General features: G+C 40.4%; 1 pseudogene; it reads left to right on the top strand.

Annotated features, from left to right (window-relative positions):
* Positions 1-21,726: 21,726 nt before the first annotated feature.
* Positions 21,727-22,968, top strand: LOC147418765 (uncharacterized; annotated as a pseudogene).
* The last annotated feature ends 904 nt before the right edge of the window (positions 22,969-23,872 follow it).

The following is a 23,872-nucleotide window of genomic DNA, read 5'->3' as shown; positions in this document are numbered from 1 at the left end:
TACTCAATTTTGGTTGGTATTGTCGCCAAGAAAGCTTTCCTAGAATAGTCAAAGAATAGTTTGTATGCAAAGTCTTGATGGGCGTTTGCGCATTCAATTTCTCAATCAAGGCTTTGTTGCTATTGCCATCATCAGAAGGTTGACTTCCTACACACTTGCCATTGTTTAAATGTAGACCTTTCAATGAACCATGTTGTACTAGATTGTTGTACAAGATAGCCCACATTTTTAAAGAACTGACTCAGAGACCAATGCAAAAAGTGTGGTGTCATAGGCAACCTTCCTAACTAATCCCTTTAGATTGAATTCCTCAATGAAGTAGTCATTAATGCACATATATGCATTGGAATTTGAAAAAAAACTCTTTAATCATGGCGCATTACCTATGCCAAAGCCCAATTTACTCATGACTACTAAGATGAGTTCTACTCATGACCACTACGATAAGTCCTAGTTAACCCTATCATAAGGTTTCCTCAAAATCTTTGCCCAACATTATGGAACCATCTTGTAGTTTGATAGCACACTTGAAGTGCCTTGTATATAGATCTTCCGCTTACAAAGTCGAATTGCATGGGGTGTGGATCTTGGGTTCAACTCTGTGCCGAACTCTTTGCACAAGGTGATGGCTCTTAGGTTAAAGTAGTGCTTTCCTTCTTGGTAGAGCAAAAATAAACCAGCACGATTGTGGGAAAATTCCTCTTTTCTTGGCATTTTTGGGTATTTATATGACCGTGTTTAGGTGTGTTTAGATGCATGTGCAGCTATAACCACTCAAAAATTTCCCTTACACTCAATACATATTTAATTATGCATAACCTTTTTGTTTTTGCATTATACCTTATGCATGACTACACGATCTTTGTCTAATGGTTGGATGTGATATAAAAAGATGTGGGGTTGCCTCCAGGGAGCAAATTTTTCCACTTAAACAAGGTGTAGAAGAGTTTTATATTTGATGCTTCTTCATTAAGTGGCATGTCTATCTTCATTGATGTAACTTGGAAGAAAGCGTGGTGTGCATGAGTGAGTTTATGTGTGCCATCTACACTAACAAAAAAACAAAAAATGCATTAGGAAAGGGTGTTTCTCTCTAGAGGAGAGGTGGATGGCCATTTATAGCTATGTACAACGTACACACTGTCTTGACAAGTGTTCAAAGGACATGTCTTCTCGGGTGTGTGTGTGTGTGTGTGTGCGCTAATAAGAAGAGGAAATTGGTATAACCTTTCTATCACCCAAGTGTGGTAGATTGGTTATGCCATTTCCCTCTTGAATAATAGGTCTTGAGTTCAACTCTTTTCGTCGAATAGATCTTTAAGGTCTCTTGGGATAGTTTCTTGTGACGTTAAAATTCTCTTCTTCTTCTTCTTCTTCTCTCTCTCTCTCTCTCTCTCTCTCTCTGTGTGTGTGTGTGTGTGTGTGTGTGTGTGTGGACTTTGTGGACTTTCGTAAAGCTTTTGACATGGTACCAAGAGCTCAATCGATGCGCAGACTACAGGAGATGGGGGTGCCCATAGAGGTGATTTGGGGGATTATGGCTTTGTACAGATCAGTGATGGGACAGGTATGCACTCTGGAAGGGGTATCTGATTTAGTTCACTCTACCATTGGAGTGAAACAGGGCTGCCCATTGTCTCCTACTCTATTTGGTATGTATGTTGATGAGGTGTTTGATTACATCGATAGAGAGGGTGACAGAGGTGCACAGCTGGCAGGGATGTGGATCCCATTGTTGCTATATGCTGATGATATTGTGCTGATATCTGACTCACCAGAAGGTATGCAACGATAGTTGGATGCACTACGCAATTTTGCAGAGGATAGTGGATTGTGTGTAAACCTAGGTAAAACCAAGGTTATGGTGTTTAACACCACACTGCAATGGGTCAGGAGATCAATACCCACTTTCAAATATGGTCAGGAGATTGTGGAGTATATAGATGCATACACTTACTTGGGGGTAGTCTTTACTGGGCCGAGATTTTCCTTGAGAAGAGCAGCAGAGACTAGACTAACTAGAGCTGGTGCGGCTCTGGGAGGAATGGAGAGGATGTGTTCGCACAGATGGCATCATGGTTTCAGACACATGGTTTCACCATGGACAGGTTGCCTCCTTTTCAATACTCTCTACAGGCACCCTTGAGGTCTTTGACGCGGGTAGAGATTAATAGACTCATTCGTGAGGATCTGATCCAGCTGGACACGAGGAGGACATGGATAGAGCCGATACAAGAGTTGGGCACAAAGATGGTTTTTTATAGAGAGCATTTCCTCCACCTCACGGGGGATGGGTTTGTGATTAGACCTAGCTATATGGACATGCATCTTTCTCATGGTGTGCGATGTGCCATTGGCCAGATACGAACGTCCACTCATCAGCTCGAGATTGAGACTGGCACATTCAGAGGGACACCAGCAGATAGCAGGATATGCCGCTTATGCCATCTAGAGCCAGAGACAGAGGTACATTACATATGTCACTGCACATTGTACTATGAGATACAAGGCCGTTTTCATTGTCTATTCAGAGAAGGTTTTGGGCCTCTATCTAGGGTCATGAGATATGAGGATCAAAGATGTCTTGGGCTATATCTACTTGAGCTACACAGGCATAGAGAAACTTTACAGAGGAGAGCTGAAGAGAGACAACCCTAGAGACAAATCACAGATTTCTTTACACTAGATATTGGTCACCCAGAAGAACAGACAGAGGAGCAACCAACAGTGGAGAGGTCTACCCGCACTACTGGCATTCTCATTGACCGAGCATTGGAGCTAGGGAGATCTAGACGACCCGGAAGGAGAAGAGGAGCTACACAGTTTCGAAGGAGGCTACAGCTAAGGATTCGAGCCATACTTTTTCGTCATCCAGAGTGCAAATGAAGATGGATCTCTACTTCCCTCCCAAATTGTCTACACATTGTATAGCTCAGTTCACACATTTCACGCCTTTCGCCTTTCACACCTATCCGCTTAGTTTAGGATTCCGCAGTATTTATATCTTGTTATCCCTAGTTGGATTTATTTTGTTAATCTGACTTGGTATCAGATACACCGCATTGTAACTTCCTGGTCTCTTTGGTCACTTTGGCCTTTTGAAGAGGTTAATATAACATTTCATTTCATTTCATTCCCCCCCCCCCCCCCCCCCCCCCCCCCCCCCCCCCTCCTTTCTCCTTTTCCATTATTTCTACGTCTCAAGGTTGCAATTGAGAAGAAAATTTGAGGGTTTGCATCGAAAGCTAAACCACGTTAGAACGGTCCCTCTTGATGTTGGACTCATTGGTATTATTAGTAGTGGTCCTTCAAGGTTCTCTATGCGTTTACTTTAAGGGTTAGGATAGGATCTAAATCAAGCAAGCAACCTTTTTGTCGAGTATTTGGGAAAGTTTATCAACTTGGGCCCTAGGACAAGTTTGACTCACGTGTGTGTGTGTGTGTGTGTGTGAGAGAGAGAGAGAGAGAGAGAGAGAGAGAGAGAGAGAGAGAGAGAGAGCTTCCATCACTTAAGGGTTTACATGCAAGGTTAAATCAAATCAAAACATCCAACCACTTTATTGCTGGTGAAGCAGTGCTATGTGAGCAAACCCTAGCCCCATCCAAAACCCCTCTAACATGAGTGAGCTCACACCCTTTTGCTCCATTTGTGCTTATAAAAAGAGTATGCGTATGACAAATAAAAAATACATACATTTCTTTTAAGTTTATTTATTTGTTTATCATAAATACACGATTATGTGGTTGGGGTTGTGCGTCCGCTTTTTGCAGAATTGAAAGTTCTTCGATTTGTTTAAATGTTTGTGGTGAGATAGAGTGTCATGGCAAAGGAGACAAACTAACAAGGCATGCGTCGGCGATCACATTTTGTGGAAGTTGGCCATCCACACTCACACTCACACTCTGGGCCCCGGCCCCCCAAGATCACTTTATGTATGTGAGCCTTTCGCAACTCCACACACACACATGCCCATTTCACACGCATGGGCCATGCATGACCTTCGCTTACTCTATTATAACCATGTCTACACTACTTTGTTTGTAGCGAGCATGATTTTGTGTTTGTTACCCAAAAAACAAACTTTTATAAAAACAACACATATATATAACAACCCCCCCCCCCCCCTCTCTTTTTTCTTTTTCAAAACTCACAATTGTAAGTGGATTATATTATCACAACCAAAAAAATTATAAATTTTTTTCATGCTCGCGACGAGCCATGACAACTACAATGAGACATAACTACATGGGCTGATATATACCTCCATCCTCATATAAGTTTACAAACGTTGTACAAAACCAAGCACACACTGTACAATTAGTGCCATATACTGCCAGAACCAGAAGTATGTTCAGTTGACAATATACCAACGATACCTATGTCGGACTTCTTGACATGCCAAACATGGGTTTTGCTTTCCTGTGTGTTTTTGTGCTAAGGATTGCATTAAGGATCACATTTTTAATGATTTCTTAAGGGGAAAATACAACCAATATAAGTGAGATTTTGAATATAAATGGTAGGTACATACTTACATATTGGCATTTCCTATAAAAATATAATTACTTTAGAGATGCCCTCTCCCCCTTCACGACATGCTCCGTGTACGCTAGCTATTTTCCTACTCTTGGTAGTCGCTAGGTCTATGTCTCCCGTGACTTGTTGTGCATGCTGTCGGTTGGCTCCATGCGGAGGAAGGGGTAGAGTGGGCTCAAGATAATGGAGGGCGGGTATCTTTGTAGCGTTTGCAAGGGTAGGGTGAGTTTCACAGCCGAAAGAAGTGGACCTTGGTGCACGAAAAGAAGCTAGTATGGTGAGCCCATGCTAATGTGAGGAGGCTCGGGTGGAACCCGATGGTGAATGGGAAACACCACAATCCTACCACCTTAACCATGCCTACACTTATAGGTTTCCCGAGAGAGAGAGAGAGAGAGAGAGAGAGAGAGAGAGAGAGAGAGAGAGAGAGAGAGAGAGAGAGAGAGAGAAACTCTTTTTTTTTGTTAAGAAAGTAGAATTGAATAAAAAGAGTGAAAAAAGATACAAAGTACCCACAGGGAGGGGGTGGGTATCCCCAGAACAAAGGATTACAAAGAGAGGGCCTCTCTCATCTTAAGTCTACATGAGTTGTAATACTGAGGGACTATTTTCCTCCATTGTTGCCATCTACATCCTTTTTAAATGAGAGAGACATATTCATTTTGGGAAAGTACATCTTTGACTTGCCTGCACAGCTGCACTGCAGAGTGTAGAAGATCTCTATGCAGAAGGGACAGAGGAGGGGCTGAATCATTCTTAAAAACAGAAGCATTTCTTCTGAGCCATATAAACCATAGTATGTAGCCTCTCCATATGTTCCATAGAGGGATATCCATCCCTTTACAATTACCCAACAATAGATCCTTACACTCCAGAGGTTTCACAGTAACCTGAGAGAGCACTTTATGAATAAACTGTAACACATCTCTATTCTTGCTACATTGAAACCAGATGTGTGTACAATTTTCTGAAGACAGATTACATCTGCTACAAATACCACTTCCCGTGCCAGCTTTGAGAGCTCTTTCTGCAGTCCTAATGCCCTGATGAATGATGAACCACATGAGGGTGCTCTGTTTATTGGCATATGGATAGGCCCATAAACATTTAAATCTATAAGTCCATTGTTTGTTGCTCCAATCCACCTTCCATTTTCTATTGAGTTTTTGCTTGAGGGAGTTATCCACTGATCCTGTAGGTTTGAACTGAGAATATACTTGCTTTGCAATGTAAAAAGTCCCACAAGTGGCTTGCATTGCTTTTGCTAGTATCCTTAGCTTGGCCATACACTGTTTTGCTCTTTGAATACACCACCTGGCATCTGTAGGTGAAATGGAGAACTCATTTTGAAGAGAATCAGCAGTTTTGAGTTGTCCATTGATCAATATATCCTTCCAATGCCTGATTCCAGCCTTATAGCATTTATGAGCTTTTCTATTGATACCCACTTTGGCCTTGTCTGCAAAATAGCCAAACCAGAAAGAATCTAGCAAAAAGTTAACATGATTAGGTAAAAACTCTTTGGTAGTTTTCCGTCTGGCTTTGACAGTATTCCATGAGTTCCACATTCTGCAAACAAGTTTGGAGCCCTAAGGGATGCATGTTGCTGGGGACAAAAGAACATCTCTGAGCTGAAGATTAATCCAATCTTTATATTTCTACAATTTAAATTTATGTACATCCCTTTTGAGGAGTAGAGCCCAGTAGTCTTCTGAGTCTGCTGCTCTGAAGATCCATTTGGCAGCCATTTTAGTAGAGATAAGAGATAGGTTGAGGATGCCAAGGCCTCCATTCTCTTTAGGTAAACAAAAAATATCCCATGGAACCTTGGAGATCTTTGGATGGTCCAAGTCACCTCCCCATAGAAAAGATTATGCCAGAGTAAATACCTGATTCAATTGATATTTAGCTGGACACCAGCAAGACAAGAAAAAGATTAAGGAGGGAAGCAGATAATGATTAAGAATAAAGGCTCTTGAAGGAACAGAGGACTGATGAAACTGCCATTTCCTTATTTTAAGTTTGAACTTATCCATGACCCACTCCCATCTCTGAGCATAGGAGATCTTGAAACCCATTGGTATTCCTAACAACGTGAAGACTTGACCCTCTCTAATTTCATGGCAACCAGCTTCAGATATGACTTGAGGGATCTGTGCATGGTTAGCCTTATAGCTAGTCTTACTGTGATTAATGACAGAACCATTGGCCAAACAAAAAGTGTCTAAGAATTTCCAAAAGCATTCCACTGTATCTGTATCTTTGGACATAATAGAGTTAGTATCATCTGCAAATTGTTGAAGAACAAGGTCTTTGGCAGCTCCTGGGATTTTTATCCCTTTCATATGACCTTTTTCTAATGCATCCTGAACCAGCCATCCTAGAGAATCAGAGCATATAGCATATAGCAGAGGGGCTATAGGGCAGCCTTGTCTTATAGACCTTTGTAAGGGAAAGGTAGCAGATAACTCACCATTAATAGCTACCCTTGCAAAAGCATTGCCAAAAAGAACTTGAATGAATTTAATAAACATCTTGCCAAAGCCAATGTCATGCAGAGATTGAAAGATAAAATCCCATTCCATCCTGTCATAAGCCTTGTCAAAGTCTATCTTGAAAAAGATGAAGTCCAACTCAATGTCCTGAAGGAAATCAAATGCCTCCCACAAAGCAATAATGGCATCTAATATGAATCTGCCCTTTATAAAGCCTTTCTGCTAAGGCAAAATGATCTGATTCATCAGAGGACTCAGTCTTCTGGCTAAAGACAAGGAGAAGACTTTATAAATAGAAGTCAGACAGGAGATAGGCCTCCAATTACCTAGGTCCCCCTTAGCTCCCCTTTTATGAATGAGCCTAATCACACCAGTATTCATAGAGGTGGAAAGAGCTCCTACTCTTACAGCCTCAATCCATATGGACATCAGATGTGGGACAAGAAAATATTTATACATTTTAAAGAACTCATTAGGAATACCATCAAGGCCACGATATCCTTCATAGACTCTATGGCATCTTTTAACTCCCCCTCTGTAAGGGGCTGATCCATCCAATGAGCTATTTTCACAGGAATTGTTTTTTTCCTTATCCTAGCAATATCAGCTCTAGCTTTGGTATGGATAGCTCCTCTTTTAGGAGGGGAAGAAAAGATGTCCATGAAAAAATGCTCAGCAACCTTCAAGTTCTGATCATGAGAACTCACAATAAGACCTTCTTTGTTTTTCAAGAAAGGTATAAAATCTTTGGCCTTCTTTTTTTTAAGAAGAGTAAACATATGTTTATCAGGTTTGTCAATTTTACCAGCCCAAAAATCTCTTGTCCATAGGATTGAGGCCTTAGCAGATAAGAGCTCTTCATCTCTAAGATTAGCTTTCAGCTCACCTAATTGGGAGCTAGGAGAATCACCAGGAGAGAGGCCTTGTTCTAAAATATCAATCTGTCTCCTTATCATCATTCTTCTGCTACTCCTAATTTCTTTGGCCTTAGCTTTAAACTCAAATAAAGACTTTTGAGTTTTCTTGATAGCACAGTCTCAAGCTTTAAAAGCAGAGGTATTACCTGAGAAAGAGGTATCAAAGATGTCTTTTATTTTCTCTTTGACTATTGCAAGAGACAGAAGGGACTGATCCAGGTGAGGTCATCTTGCTCTGAAGCTACAATCATCCTTTTGAATATCTAAGATGACAGGAGCATGATCAGACATCACTATAGATTTCTCCTTAGTACAACTTACCTGCCAAAAATTGTTGAGCAAATCATTGCACATATAGATTCTGTCTAGTCTAGCAGCTCTGTAGCATGACCCATTTTGCTTGTTGGACCAAGTCATTCTAGTTTCCTCAGAACTGTCCACCAGTTTCAATTTTGATACTACATTGTCCCACTGCACTTTTTCTTTGCCTCCCAGGGCTTGCCCAAGCTGGTTCCATCTGTCTTGGACATATTCTACCATGTTGAAATCTAGTGCACAAATACAAGGACTAGAGAGGCAGGCCAGTTCTTCCCAAGTGGCAGTTCTTGCTCGTGAAGAGTTAGAAGCCTACACAGAGACTAGAGTAAAATCAAAAGGTTTGTCTAGAGTTACAACAATCCAATGGCCATCAGCAGAGGACTGAACTTTAATGAAAAGACTAGCATACTTTTCAACAATTCCCAAAGCAGCACCTCCTTTGCCATTGCAATGAGAAGTATTATACCATTTATGACCTGCACTAAGTCTTTGAAGATTAGAGGTTAGCACTTGACCATAAGATTTGATCTCCTAAAGACAAATAAAGCCTGGTTTGACATGATCTTCAATAATCCAGTTCTTTATGATTTGAGCTCTGCTAGGGTCTATCAGTCCCTTACAGTTAAAAGAGGTAGCTCTGATATTAGGACACTTCATTTTTTACTGTTCTTGGAAGGCTTAGCTAGGGTAACAGAGACTCTTGTGGGGTCTTTAGAAAGCTGCTTTTTCCTCTTAGTTGAAGAAGAGAGAGGCAAGGGCAGTCTTTCTTCCTCAGCTTGGGTCATGTATATGTCCACCTCTTTGTCTGCATCCATACTGAGCTGAGCTTTAACCAAGTTGTCTTGAGCTTGAAGTTGAGAAGCAAAAATAGAATCTTCCATAATCTGTTTCCCCTTATCTTGAGTATTTGGAATAGCACCATCCTCAGAGTTAGATGAAGAAGAGGATAGACTTCCTGAATCATTCGCCGGGCTGTCAAGGGGGGAGGAGAGGTTCTGAGCCGGGTTAAGACTTGAAGTTTTAAGAGGGACTTGAACCAGAGAAACATCTTCATTCTGCACATCTCCAACAGGCTCCTGATCAGGCTGATTTTGCTCTGGTTGTTGTAGATCATAACTGAAAGGGTTAAAGACATCCACTAGAAGAGGGCTAAAGCTGTTTTTGTTCCTAGAAGAGGAAAGTTTAGGGTTTCTATTATTTTTGGCACTGTTTTTCTTTGGGACAGTATGAAACTCTTTCTTGTCAGAGGAGGGTTGAGGATCCTGTAGTGGAAGAGGTTTAAGATCAGGACAATCCTTAATGAAATGACCCTGCTTAAAGCAATGAAAACAAGCACTAGGCAAAACAGGAGAGAGAGAAACTCTTGCGCGTGGATGACAAAAAGAGAGAGAGAGAGAGAGTTCTCACACATGCACATTCACAGTTTTTTTAACGTGGATAGAAAGCGAGAAGTGGAATCTCTCTAGATTTCACTTCAAGAGAGATTTTTCCAAATCGAGGGCATACTTCCAAAATTTCATAAATGGTAGCTTCTCTATTTTATTCATTTCTTTAGTAGATTCCTTCGAATCCAATTGTTAGGACCTTACCGTTTCATGTTCCCTTTAAAAGGGGAAGAAAGGGATGCCATAAGGAATTTAACCCATAGAAAGCTCATGTAACCACATACGTTAACGTATGACGCTGGTAGCAGTAGGGATCCATTAAATTAAAAGAAGGTGCATGGCTCCCTTGGTCATGCATATCGCCTCCTCCGTCCCCTGCACCCCCCCCCCCCCCCCCCCCCCCCCCCTCCCGCGGCCCCGCCTCACGCGTGCGCCAAAAAAAATAATTTATTTCAATTTTGTTTTCTTTTATTGTCGGCACATCATCATTGTTGACTCTCCTCTTTCTTTCTTTTTCTAAAATCATCCCACCGGCTTCGTAGGCTAACTATGCCTTTTTCAACGTAGTTGGAAAACAATGCCCTTTGCTTGCTAGTCAGCCCCTGTTTTTCTCTCCTTGCTGCACCTCACCCTCTCTCTCACTACTTGCGTTTCCCGGTCGCCTTTTGACCTACCGTATACTTGCCATCATCAAGCTTGTCGAGGCTTACATATAACTAAACCTCGCGTGACCATGCCCTTAGTTGGACTTGTAGAATATATGAACTTCCCCTTTAGATATATGTCAGCTGGTAGGTGAGGGAATCATTGTTTTTCCTCATGGCCAGTGTATGCCAACTAAGTAGATAAATGTCCCTTCCCTTTAGATATGCATATGTCAGTTACTAGTTGCAGAATTCATTGGTTTTTCCTCATGGTCAGTGTAAGGGCTTGATGTACAGGGCCATGCACATCTTGCTTTAGCAAGTTTGACATACAAGAATGGTTATAAGCTTTTGGTATGACTTGCATATGATGCTGGTCCTAAGGAGTTGATTCTAGTTTGTGTAATTAGGCAAAGTTCAGTAAGATTCAATGGCTTTGATAACTATTTTGATCATCCTAGGCTTACATTACATTCTGACAAACTATTCTATGAACATCTTGCTTTCTTTGTCATAAGCATCGATGTTAACTGATAGATACTATGTATAATCAAAATTTTGGTTATTGGTTGGGTTAGCTAGATGTGTCCTTATCGTATCCTAGATACCACCTCTACCGGCCAAATTATATTCGGTCCATTGGGGGATTAGTTAATTTGTACCTAGCCCTATTTGCATAAGTTTTGTTACCTATATATGTAGAGAGGGTTGAGTCAATGCCTATCACTGTGGAGAGCTTATGGTGTTCCGACCTAAACTTGCTTTTGGTTGTGAGTTTAATTAAAGGTAGGAAAAAATTACCGAAATACCCCTGTAATTTGTGAAAATTCCCAAAATACCCGTCAAATTTCAAAAATTCCCAAAAATACCCTTGTGTCCCTTTTGTTGGATTGCTCTAGATTTTTCAAAATTTATTCCTTTTGACAATAGCGATCCGTTTTTTATTGCTTAATGCATAATTCTTCATGAATTAGTTGACAAAGAAGGGCAATTATGTCTAAAAGAAAAAAATTCATCTCTAAAGCTCACCTAGACAGATGTTTTAGCGTCTTACAATGATAGACAATCAATCTTCATATGACGAGCTCCAAAAGAATTTGTTTTTGGAGATGTTTAATCTTAAGACCGGGGGTATTTTGGGATTTTTGCAAAATTTGAAGGGCATTTGAAGAAGTTTTGACAAAATATGGGGGTGTTTTGGGAAAATTTGACAAAATATGGGAGTAAATTGGGAATGTTTGAAATTTGAGGGGTATTTTGGGAATTTCCACAAATTACAGGGTATTTTGGTATTTTCCCCTTAAAGTTATACGTTGGGGCTTCTACTTGCCTTTGGTCCTAATTTGGGAGCTCTGCTTTGTTGACATGGTACCATTAAATTTGATGTGTTTGAGGAGGGGTTTTCTCATGCAAGGATTACCTTGTAGTTTGGATATCCTTTTTTTTTGCCATTATGACAATTGTGAGTTGAGAGAATTTATATCACTCCAAAAATAATACAATTGCCCTCAAGCACTACATGTGCCTTGAGGGGGCTAGGGTTCCAGTAGAGACTTGTACACAGAGCAAGAGGATACCAAACTAGGGATGATACTCCTACCCTTTTGAGTGTTCTAAGCATCTCAATGCATGAATCCGTTCTTCATTCTTAACAATTGCCCCTCTTCTTGTTCCTACAACATGTATGAGCTCAATTCTCAGATGCACAATATTATCGAAATGAGCTACATCCAGTTTTTCCTCCAAAACTCGAAGGTTCCGAGACTTCCATACCTGGTTCAGATAGCATAATTTGGTAATTTGTATGCACACCAAAACAGCCTGGCTTTGGAAACCACGCCCTCCAACGATCAGGTCATCCGTAAAGAAGATGACTTTCCCAGTCCTTCATACCCATTTGCAAACCCTAACGACCAGTCCCCGCGAAGTAGAGCACTTGTCGAACATATGAAGGGGGCCTTCAGAGGCTACCCTACAGCCAGAGCAAGTGTCAAAGCCGATCTCTCTAGCGAGCACCTTATTCCCAGTCTGCAAGGCTCCCTAGAGCACCTTCCAGATGAATACCTTTATGTATTCAGACCCTTTAAACTAGATGGTATTAACACTCTTTTGCCAGCATTCTTATGATCGGTTTTTCTTCCAAATTCTGTTGAGTGCGGAAAACCAATCCGCTTTGTACACCGGCATAATATAGGTACTCCGGGTATTGGGGAAGCGAGAACAATTTGTCTTTTGGCCAATGCCAAGCTCTCCAATATATTTCTGATTCGCAGATAGGTGGGAATGAGGATGTTAACACTTCCAAGAGTCTACTAATAAGAATATCCCCAAATTATGTTGCAACCGCTTGTAGTTTGGATATTCTATGTGCATCCTACTTTACACATGGTAATGAATGATGTTGAGTGTCACTAGTATTGTTAGGATGATTTATTTATCTTTTTGCTTTTGGGTCGAACATACTCAACTTGCCTTGTTGATCTGGATGTAGTTTTTTCTCCTTATTAGGACTTGCAAGATATAATATGCACTCTTAGTGGTTATATGTTAGCGTGAGTGCTATGGTGCTTAAGTAATTAATGTTGGAAATAGGGTTGCAAGGAAACACACACAACTTGGAGAAGATGAAGAAACCCTAGGCACACAACAGAGAGTAGTATTACTTAGTGTGCAATGGAAATATGAGTTAGTCCTAGAGTGATGGGCGTATATACAATGCACAGGGGAAAAAACCTCCTTGTGGGGGAAAAAATGGCCCGACGGTCCTAAGTGTGTTCACACATATCACTACCACATGTATATGGTAACAATTTTCCCTTGGGAGTGATGCAGTGAACAAGAGATTGCACATAATGTAAAGGAAAGTGCCATGCCCTGAGTGCATGATCAATACACAAAGGGGAGTAAGCCCAAAGCTTTGAACTTCTCACTAGGCAATGCCTTTGAGAACAGATCTGCAAGGTTGTCCTGTGTTGGCACATAAGACAAGCTAATCTCTCCTATTGAGAGTCTCTCCCTAACATAGTGGTAATGCACCTCAATCTGCTTTGTGCGAGCATGAAAAAATGGGTTCCTTGCAACTGCCAGTGCACTTTGATTGTCAGTGTAGATGATGTTGGTAGTGTCCTATCCAACACCCAAATCAACCATAAGGCGTTTGAGCCATACACACTCAACAATAGTTGTGAAAACTTCCCTGTACTCAACCTCACAACTAGAAGTGGCCACAATAGGTTGCTTCTTGCTCAATCATGATATGCATGAACCGTCGAGCATGAAACAAAACCACTTGTGGACACTCGCATGTCAAAACAACCAGCCTAAGTTGAGTCTGAAAAAGCATGTAAATCTGGCATCAATGATCTCCCCTTGGGATACAACAAACCAAGATGCAAAGTTCCACAAGTATCAAAAACTCCTCTTGATAGCCTATCAATGCTTAGACCCTAGGCTATGCATAAATTTGCTGGCCTGTGAGATTGGAAACTAAATATCCGGCCTTGTATTGCATACATAAATAAGGGATCCAACAATATTTTGGTAAAGAGTGACAATGGTAGGATCACCAACATCATGAAGACTCAATTTCAAACCTATTTCCATGGGAGTAGCAATATTTTTGTAGTCCTCAAGTCCAAACTTTCATAGCAATGCCTCTATGTAACTTGTTTGACACAAGGCAATACCACCATCACACTGCTTAAACTGTATGCCCAAGTAATGATGCAACAACTCCAAATCTTTCATATTGAAAGAAGCATTCAGATCAGCCTTAAATTTAGCAATATGTGTCTCATTAGGTCCAGTGGTCATCAAATCATCAACATAAAGAATGACGATGAGAAGTACATCACCCTCCGCTTTATATACAAAGTGCTTTCCGTTGGACTGTTATGAAAGCCTAGTTTAACCAAATGAGTGTAACTTTCTCATACCAAGTACAAGGAGACTACTTCAACCCACACAAAGCTTTCTTTCATTTGCACACTTTATCCTCTTCTTGTCCTTTCTTGTTGACAAAATGAAGAGGTTGTGTTACATAAGCTTCCTCAAATATATCACCATTCAAAAAAGCAATAACAATACCTGATTGATATACATCCCATCCAAAATGAGCTGCCAGTGCACATAGAAAACACACAATAGTCATACACCAACTAGGAGAAGTCTCTTCATGATCTATGCCTTTTTGATGTGCATAACCCTTTGGAACAAGTTGAGCCTTATAGCGATCAATCTCATCATCCGACTTACGTTTTAACTTGTAAACCCACTTCGTACCAATAGCCTTTTTACCATGAGGCAAATCACATAAAGTCCACGTGTCATTTTCTGTAAGTGCATCATATTATGATTGCATGGCAGCCATCCAATTTTTTGGAATTCTGTGCTTCATAAAAAATAGAGGTTCCTCCACATCACATAAACTAGAAACAGCCAAAGTATAAAAATCTGATGCATAAGATGCATGGTGATAACCTGAACAAGTACGACCAGACAAAGGTGCATCCAATTTACTATTATGCAAAGTATGCACTAGCCATTTTGGAATACCTCTAGCTTTCTCATTCTCAACCCTTTCCAGTATTACCATATATACATGGTAGTGATGTGTGTGAACACTCTTAAGACCTTCGAGGCATTTTCCCAGCACTAGGTCCCCCCCCCGCCCCCCCCCCCCCCCCCGCGCATTGTATATATGCCCATCATTCTAGGGATAACTTAATCTTTCATTGTGCACTAAGCAATACATACTCTCTGTTTTGTGCCTTGATCTTCTTCGTCTTCTCCAAGACGTGTGTATTTCCCTGTAACCCTATTTCCAACAATTGGTATTAGAGGACGTTGAATCCTCCCTCGCATAGTCGCTAGTATCACCAGCACATGCCTGCTCACTTTCTCCGATTTGGGTGAGCTTTGATGAGCATTAAAATGCCAACAAATACTTTGGGAGATCTCATAGAGCATGCTCTAATCGGAATTTTGATTCAGGCTCATTTCGACCTTCGTTTCCACTACGGGCAGTACTACCATTTTTTGCATAACAGATCCCTTATAATATTCTTTGGGTTGTGCTATATAGCATGTCTTAGTCTTGCTTCATTTCTCCTCTTTTCGGGCAGTTTTGACATCAGGTGCAGGCATTCTCCATGGCTGACAACAACACAGATGTGTTCAAGATGTTTGTTGCTGAGGATACATTGGATGGGGACAACTACCCAATGCAGGCTTACATCATGCAACATGTTCTTGTGTCAAAGGTCATTTGGAATTTTGTGCAGGGCATTGATGTATGCCCTGGTTCTAAGGATACATGCGATGTTGTAGGTTTGGTGGCAGGGTTGCTGCTGCCAGAGCTCTTTTATCTACGACTGAGCAAGCTCGCTGGGATGTGCAAGCTCATGCATTGATTGTGTTATTTGTGAAGTGCACTATTACTCCTCACATTCATTCAACTAAATCTGCCAAAAAGGCTTCAGATCTTTTGGCTGGTTTTTATGTAAGTCGCAATGAGGCTAGAATTGCATTGCTACGTAAAGAGCTCGTGTCGGAGATTATGCATGAGGAAGATGAAATGGACACTTTCCTTGCTGGTATCAAGGATATTAATGAGCAACTTATTTCTACAGGCAAAGTCATTTTTGACGGTTCCCTTATGCAGACTGTTCTTGATGCTTTGCGAGATTCTTACCAGACTTTTGCTAGTACTTGGAGACTTGTGACCCAAGGAAATCTTGATGTTGTCAAGTTTGATGCATTATGCACATTGCTGTTGCAAGAGTCATTTTTAAGAAAAAACAGGGCTAAACAACGTGCAATTGAATAGGCCTTTATTGCTGCTCAAAGAAAAAGTGGTAACAACAATGTAGCCACTTCTCATGGTTCTTATGCAAGTGGTAAATCACATGTTCCTAATGCTTCTGCTGACATCACTTCCTCTGGGAATTTTGGTGAAAAGGAAAAAAAGAAGATGTGTTGCCATTATTGTAACGCTAAAGCTATCTATTGATCACATGTGCATTTTTGGTTGTTTGGCTTATGCTTTGGTGCCACAAACGCAATGCAGAAAATCGGATGATAAGGTTGTCAAATGCATTTTTGTTGGTTATAGTACTGAAAGCAAAGGTTACAAGTTGTACCATCTGCAAACAAAGCATGTCTTGGCTTCACAAGATGTTGCGTTTGTGAAAGATTCTATTCAGCCCTTGCTGTCATGTACTAGAGACAATAATGTAAACTCACAAGATATTATGACAGTTTGTTCCTTTTTTCAGTGGTGGAAACTTGAAAGTAAATTCCAATGAGGCAAATGTACAACCATTACGGATCAGCCTATTTCTGGTGTAGATGTTAGAGGCTAGAGGTATGCCAAAATGGCTGGTGTATACTTTTCATGACACTAAATTGGATGCACCTTTGTCTAGTTGTACTTGTTCAAGTTCTTGCCATGCATCTTATGCATCAGATTGTTATGATTTGGTTGTTTCTAGTCTATGTGATGTAGAGGAACCTCTATCTTTTGATGACGCATAGAATTCAAAAAATTGAAGGGCCGCCATGCAATCAGAGTATGATGCACTTATAGAAAATGACACATGGACTTTATGTGATTTTCCTCCTGGAAAAAAGGCCATTGGTACAAAGTGGGTTTACAAGTTGAAACATAAGCCGGATGGTGAAATTGATTGCTATAAGGCTCGAAATATTGCAAAAGGCTGTGCACAACAGAAAGACATAGATTATGAAGAGACTTTTCTCCCACTTTTTGTATGACTACAATGCATTTTTTGTGCATTGGCAGCTCATTTTGGATGGTATGTACATCAATCAGACATTTTGGATGGTATGTACCGCAGCCTTACGAGTTTGTGAAGAAAGGATAAGAGGATAAAATGTGCAAATGTAAGAGATCTTTTTATGGGTTGAAGCAGTGCCCTCGTGCTTGGTATGAGAAAGCTGACACTCATTCGATCAAATGAGGCTTTCATAACATTCCAACAAAAAGTAGTTTGTATGTAAAGCATGAAGGTGATGTACTTCTCATTGTTGTTCTATATGTGGATGATATGCTGATCACTAGTCAGAATTAGACACATACTACTGAATTTAAGGCTGATTTCAATGCTACTTTCAAGATGAAAGATTTAGGGATGTTGCACCATTACTTGGGCATATAGTTTAAGCAGTGTGATGGTGGTATTACCTTGTGTCAAACACATTACATAAAGACATTGCTATGTAAGTTTGGACTTAAGGACTACAAGCCTATTGCCACTCCCATGAAAACAGGTTTGAAGTTGAGTCTTCATGATGTTGGTGATCTTGCCGATGTCACTCTTTACCAAGTTGGATGCCTTATTTATGTATGCAATACGAGGCATGATATTCAATTTGTAGTCTCACAAGTCAACAAATTTATGCATAGCCTAGGGTCTAAGCATTAGTAGGCTGCTAAGTGGATCTTTTGCTACTTGAGTGGATCTTGGGTTGTTTTATCCCAAGGGGGAATCATTGTATTCATATTTACATGCTTTTTTGGACTCAGATTGGATTCGTTGTAATGGCACACAAGTGTCCATTGGTGGGTTTTGTTTCATGCTCGAAAATTCATGCATATCATGGTTGAGCAAGAAGCAACCTACTGTGGACACTTCCGATTGTGAGGTTGAGTACATGGTAATGTTCACATCTATGGTAGAGTGTGTATGGCTAAGATTCCTTATGGCTAATTTGGGTGTTGGCAAGACACTGCCAACATCATCTACACTAAGAGTTACAACGCATTGGCAGTTGCAAGGAACCCATTTTTTCATGCTCGCACAAAGCACCTTGAGGTGCATTATCAATATGTCAGGGAGAGACTCTCAATAGGAGAGATCAACTTGGCTTATGTGCCAACAACCTTGCATATCTTTTCACAAAGGCATTGTCTCGTGAGAACTTCAAAGCTTTCTGCAAAGATTTGGGCTTACTTCCCTTTGTGAGCTGATCATGTCCTTAGGACATGGCACTTCCCTATACTCTATGTGCCAGCTCTCATTAACCACATCACTCCTAGGGGGGGATTTGTTACCATACATATGTGGTAGCGATGTGTGAGCACACTTAGGACCGCCAATGAAATTTTCCCTCACTAGGAGGTTTTTTTCCCTCGTGCATTGTATATACGCCCATCACTCTAGGGATAACTTAATCTTTCATTGTGCACTAAGTAATACATACTCTTTATTGCGTGCCTTGAGATTCTTGGTCTTCTCTAAGCTGTGTGTGTTTCCTTGCAATCCTATTTCCAACATCCACATCAAGTACATCTGCATCAGTAATAGGCTGACCCGTAGAATTTTTTGAAACCCCCATAGGCTGTACATTTGCCTCATTGGAATTTACATTCAAATTTCCACCACTGAAAAGAGGCAACAGACTGTCATAAATGTCCCGTGAGATTACATTACCGTCTCCAGTACATGACAACAAGGGCTGAACATAATCTTCCACAAACACAACATCTCATGAAACCAAGATACACTTTGTTTGTGGATGGTACAACTTGTAACCTTCGATTTCATTACTTAATTAAAAAAAAAGCATTTAACAACCTTATCATCCAATTTTCTACGTTGCGTTTGTGGCACCAAAGCATAAGCCTAACAACAAAAAACGTGCATGTGATCAATAGAAGGTTTTCTATCATGCTATACTTCATATGGAGTCATAGACCGCAAAGCTTTGGTAGGACACCTGTTAAGTACATAAGTGGCACACATGATAGCCTCAAGCCAAAACGAATGTGGAAAAGCTTGACTTTTGACCATACATCGTGCCATTTTTGTAAGCAACCTATTTTCGTTTCACAACAACATCGTTTTGCTGAGGTGTATATGGCATTGTACATTGGTGTTTTATCCCACGACTATCCAGAAATGCATTAAACTCATGAGACATATACTCTCCCCCTCGATCTGAACGGACATCACTATGCACAAGTTGCAATTTACATGTAGCCCTAACTGAACCATCCTTTGGAAATTTTGAAAGCTGCATCCTACCCAAAAAAAATCCTTCACAAACATGATTCAGAGGTGCTTCACAAGGTGGCAAAGAAGCAACCATATCAAATTTCTGCAAATGCAACAAATTGAAAAAATTCAGATGCCCAAAACGTGCATGCCAAAGTTTTGCATATGAAACAATCTTTGAATCCACAAATTCATTTGCAAAATTTTGCCCAACCTTGTTATACAAAGTGAGCTTATACAGCCCACAATACAAAATGCTTGATGCAACAATTTCACCTCCAAAATTGAGATCATGAACTGTACATCTGTCATGCACAAATTTCACAACATGCCCAAGTCTAGCAAGTGCAGATATAGGCAAAAGATTCTTCTTAATCCTAGGTACATAAAGTGCATCAACAAGTGTGAAAGAACTACCGCAGTAGTCAACACAACCTTTCCAACTCCCTGGACCGGATAAGAGGTATTATTGGCACAAGTGCCACTATATTCCCATGAGGGACAACCTTGACAGAAATAAACAAGTCAAGATGTGATATAATGTGCTTTGTAGCACCATTGTTGACGTACCACACATGAGAATCTACAGCAACTGACATACATGCATCATAAACAGAATGATTATAAGTGCACTCTGCAACAAATGCCCACTATGCATTCACATCAACATCACAATCTCCTTTCACAGAAGACTCTACAATAACTACACTTGTAGTGGAACCGGCCTCTTTCTTCTTACTCTCCTTTGCCTTCAATTTAGGACACTGCTTAATCAAATGATCATTAGCCTTGCAATAATGGAAACACATCTTCTGTTTTTCCTTTTCATTAGAATTCTTAGACAAAGTGTTGCCGGCAGGAGCATTAGGAACATGTGATTTTCCACTGGCGGAGGAACCATGAGAATTGGCTACATTGCTGTTACCACTTTTTCTTTGAGCAACAATAAAATCATGTTCAATTGCACTCTGTTTAGCCTTGTTCTTTCTTGAAAGTGACTCTTGCAAAAACAATGTGCATAATGTATCAAAACTGACAACGTCAGGATTTCCTTGGGTCATAAGTCTCCAAGTACTAGCTAAAGTTTGGTAAGAATCTGGCAAGGCATCAAGAAGATTCTGCACAAGGGAACACTTTGAAATGACTTTGCCTATAGAAATGAGTTGCTCATTTATATCCTTGATACTAGCAATGAAAGTTTCCATGTCATCTTCCTCATGCATAATCTTTGATTCCAGCTCTTCACGCAACAATGCAATTTTAACCTCATTGCGACTTGCATAAAGACCAACCAAAATATCCCAAACTAGTTTTGAAGATTTAGCTGAACGAATGTAAGAAGTAATAGTGCTCTTCATAGATAATGCAATTAATGCATGAGCTTGCGCATCTCTAACATCCCAACGGGCCTGTTCAACCATAGGCAAACTAGCTCTAACAACAACAATCCTGCCACCAAAACTTGCAACATCCTCAACATCGCCTGTATCCATAGAACAAGGACATACATCAATGCCTTGCACATTACATTGGCCCTTTGACACAAGAACATGTTGCATCATGTTCTTATCCCTATCGGGTAATTGTCCCCATCCAGTTTATCCTTAGCAATAAACATCTTGAACACATCTATGAGTGTTGTTATCCATAGCGAGTGCCTGCACCTGATGTGAAAATTGTTCAAAAAGAGGAGAAACAAAGCAAGACCAACATGTGGTATGTAGCACAATCCATAGAAGACTGTAAGAGACATGTTATGCCAAAAATAGCACTGACAAGAATTGTGCACAAAAGGATGAAATTGCACGTGCCATATTTCATGTTGTGAAAATGAAGGCCGAAATGAGCCCAAATCAAAATTCTAAGCAGACCAAGCTCTACAAACTCTCCAAAGTATTTGTCGACCTTTTGATGCTCACCAAAGCTCACCCAAATCGAAGAAAGCAAGCAGACATGTGCTGGCGATGCTGGTGACTATGCCCAAGAAGATGCAACCTACTATGATACCAATTGTTGAAAATAGGGTTGCAGGGAAACACACACAGTTTGGAGCTCAAGGCAGACAATAGAGAGTAGTATTACTTAGTGTGCAATCATTAGGAAATTTTGGAGGTCATTTGGACGGCCTTATTAAAGAGAGAGAAAGGAAGGCGCAGCCAATGAGCAGCAACCTTACGTAAAGTAGAAATACATGGAAAGCAACACAAAAATGAAAGAAAAGATTTTAAAATATTGAGTTTTGTCCCATTTTCGTAAGGTAACTTCCTGCTTTCACAAAGTAGGGCCCACTGCTAGTAGCCGTCAAGCTCATGACACCTGACTACTGATCAATAGCTAGCTCTCTCTCTTCATTAAAAGATATCCACTACCTTTATGAAAGGCTTTCAAACCTCATTCTCCCTCCATTTTACCTATGGCTTCGTCTTCTACCCGCCCAAGAAGTTCTAGAGGTTGCTCTACACTGTCCCCAACCAGCCTCACCATTAGTGTTCCAAGAAGACCATGTAGTAGCATAAGCACTATCTCAATCTCAAACTCTCTCACTACAGATAAGAGGTGGCAAGAGCAGAGGATAAGCAAAGGTTCTTGGGTTCTTATGCAGCCAAGAAGGAGAAAAAGCTCGAAAGCAACAAACATATTTTGTTTTGCATGGAAAGCAAGAGTTCTGGATTTCAAAGTCGAGGTCGGTAAGAAGACTGTGAAAGAAGTCTTTGTTCAACATGTTTTCACTCACTCCGATGTGATTGCTAATGGCGGTGATGTCTCCATGGTGCATAATCCACGGTGCAACTGTAAGTTAATTATTTAGCACTCCTCTATAAATGTTATCTTAATTTCAAATGAGAATCTATTTTTCTTCTTCTTTTATCACATGTATATAATTAGGTTATACAGATGTTTGTATTTATTCTAATCTATTACATTCACAGATGTTTATCCTTCATCATATGAAGAATGGGAGCCACTGGAGTGCATTATAGGTCTCATCTCTGCGACCCATGCTCATATTGGAGTCTTGCAATATGCTGGCAGAACTAGCAAAAGCATGGCAGACGAGGGCATTTTCTTCTATGACCATTTCTACCAACTCAATCAAAGGAATCAGAGAGGAGTGTTGGTGAAGGTTCCACTACCAACCAACTGGAACTCTATGGATTGGCCCATTCCCGACACAACAATGAATGAGGAGGCATTGAGGAGCAAGCTCTATAGGGATGTTCAGAGGTCTCTCTGAGACTCTGTACCCTCTAAATTGGTGAAACTTGCAAATTTTTGTCCTATTGGTCTCTTTGTTGAGTTATTTCATACCTGCAAAGTACATGGTGCTAAAACAATGCTGCTCTGCAAATCATTTGATTCCCTCTTGTGTGATAAACTTCTTGATCGAGGGTGGCATGTGAAAGAAACAGATGGCATATGTTGCGAGATTTCTCTTGACACTTTCATTGTCAAGTATATGCTTGCGACACAGACATTAATAATCTCCTTTTGGTACAAGCGTTCTCACATTGTTGAAGGTTGCTATGTGCCTATGGATCAAGAGGCAGCAAGTTTGGCAAACAATGCTTTCATAGACGTGGAAGTGGTGGACAAAGACCTAAATCTTATGACAGTAATTACAATAAGGCAGCAATGCAATCTTTTGCAACTTTGACATGACATAGTGGAGGAGACTGCCGACATTGACTCCATAAACTTTTCTTTCTTGCTGAACAGACGAAGAGTAATGCAACAAAGGGAGAAGCATTTTTTCTGTGGAGATCTCTCTGGCCGTATTCAAATTGTGCCCATGTAATCATCCTTGAATGGCTTCAATTAAATGTAACATTTTTGACTAGTTTAATCTTAATATCAAGTGTTTGCTCAAGGCTCTCTCTCTCTCTCTCTCCCTCTCTCTCTCTCTCTGAGTATTCGAAACACATAGACAGATAGACAATATCAATTTAAGGTATAATCAATGAATTACTAAGTACATTTGTAAGTACAAATTCCAATGTGCTCAATGGGTTTAAGTACATTGCTTGCAGATATGGGACCAAAATATCCTCTAGGTAAAAATCGTGAAGATGCCCTTCAAACGAAGGTGGGATATAGTAGTGCTGGATGGATTAAGTAAACCCTTGTGTGGTGTGTCATCAATCAAAAAAGTGTTGAAAGCATCATAAGGTACATTGATCTGCTCAAAGGGCTTGTAGAAAAGTGGTAATTAGGTTTAGTTGGGTGGAAATGTCCCGCAATGGTATTACAATTTCTTTGACTCTACACAAATAAAAAGCCGATCATTGAATTTCAACCAAATTACAAACTATGGAAACAAGGGGATTCAGGTTATGGGCCTGCATTGAAGACCAGATAGCCACCTAAACCTTGGAATCAAAAAATTCAAAAATTCCTTTGTGCCTGGTCGAATTAATACTCTAACATTTCCCAAGCGAAAACTACGTAAATCGGAGAACTCTGTATGTACATTGTACGAATGTTGTAGGAGTAGCAATCCATTGAGATCTAAGATAATCGGTCTCTGCAATCATTTTGTGCATACATATAAGTAGTTAGAA

The sequence above is a fragment of the Adiantum capillus-veneris genome, chromosome 29, assembly GCF_014529385.1.
Source record: "Adiantum capillus-veneris isolate H3 chromosome 29, ASM1452938v2, whole genome shotgun sequence".
NCBI classification, from domain to species: Eukaryota; Viridiplantae; Streptophyta; class Polypodiopsida; order Polypodiales; family Pteridaceae; genus Adiantum; species Adiantum capillus-veneris.
Note: the sequence above shows the minus strand (reverse complement) of the source record. Positions and strands in the feature narration are given on the sequence as shown.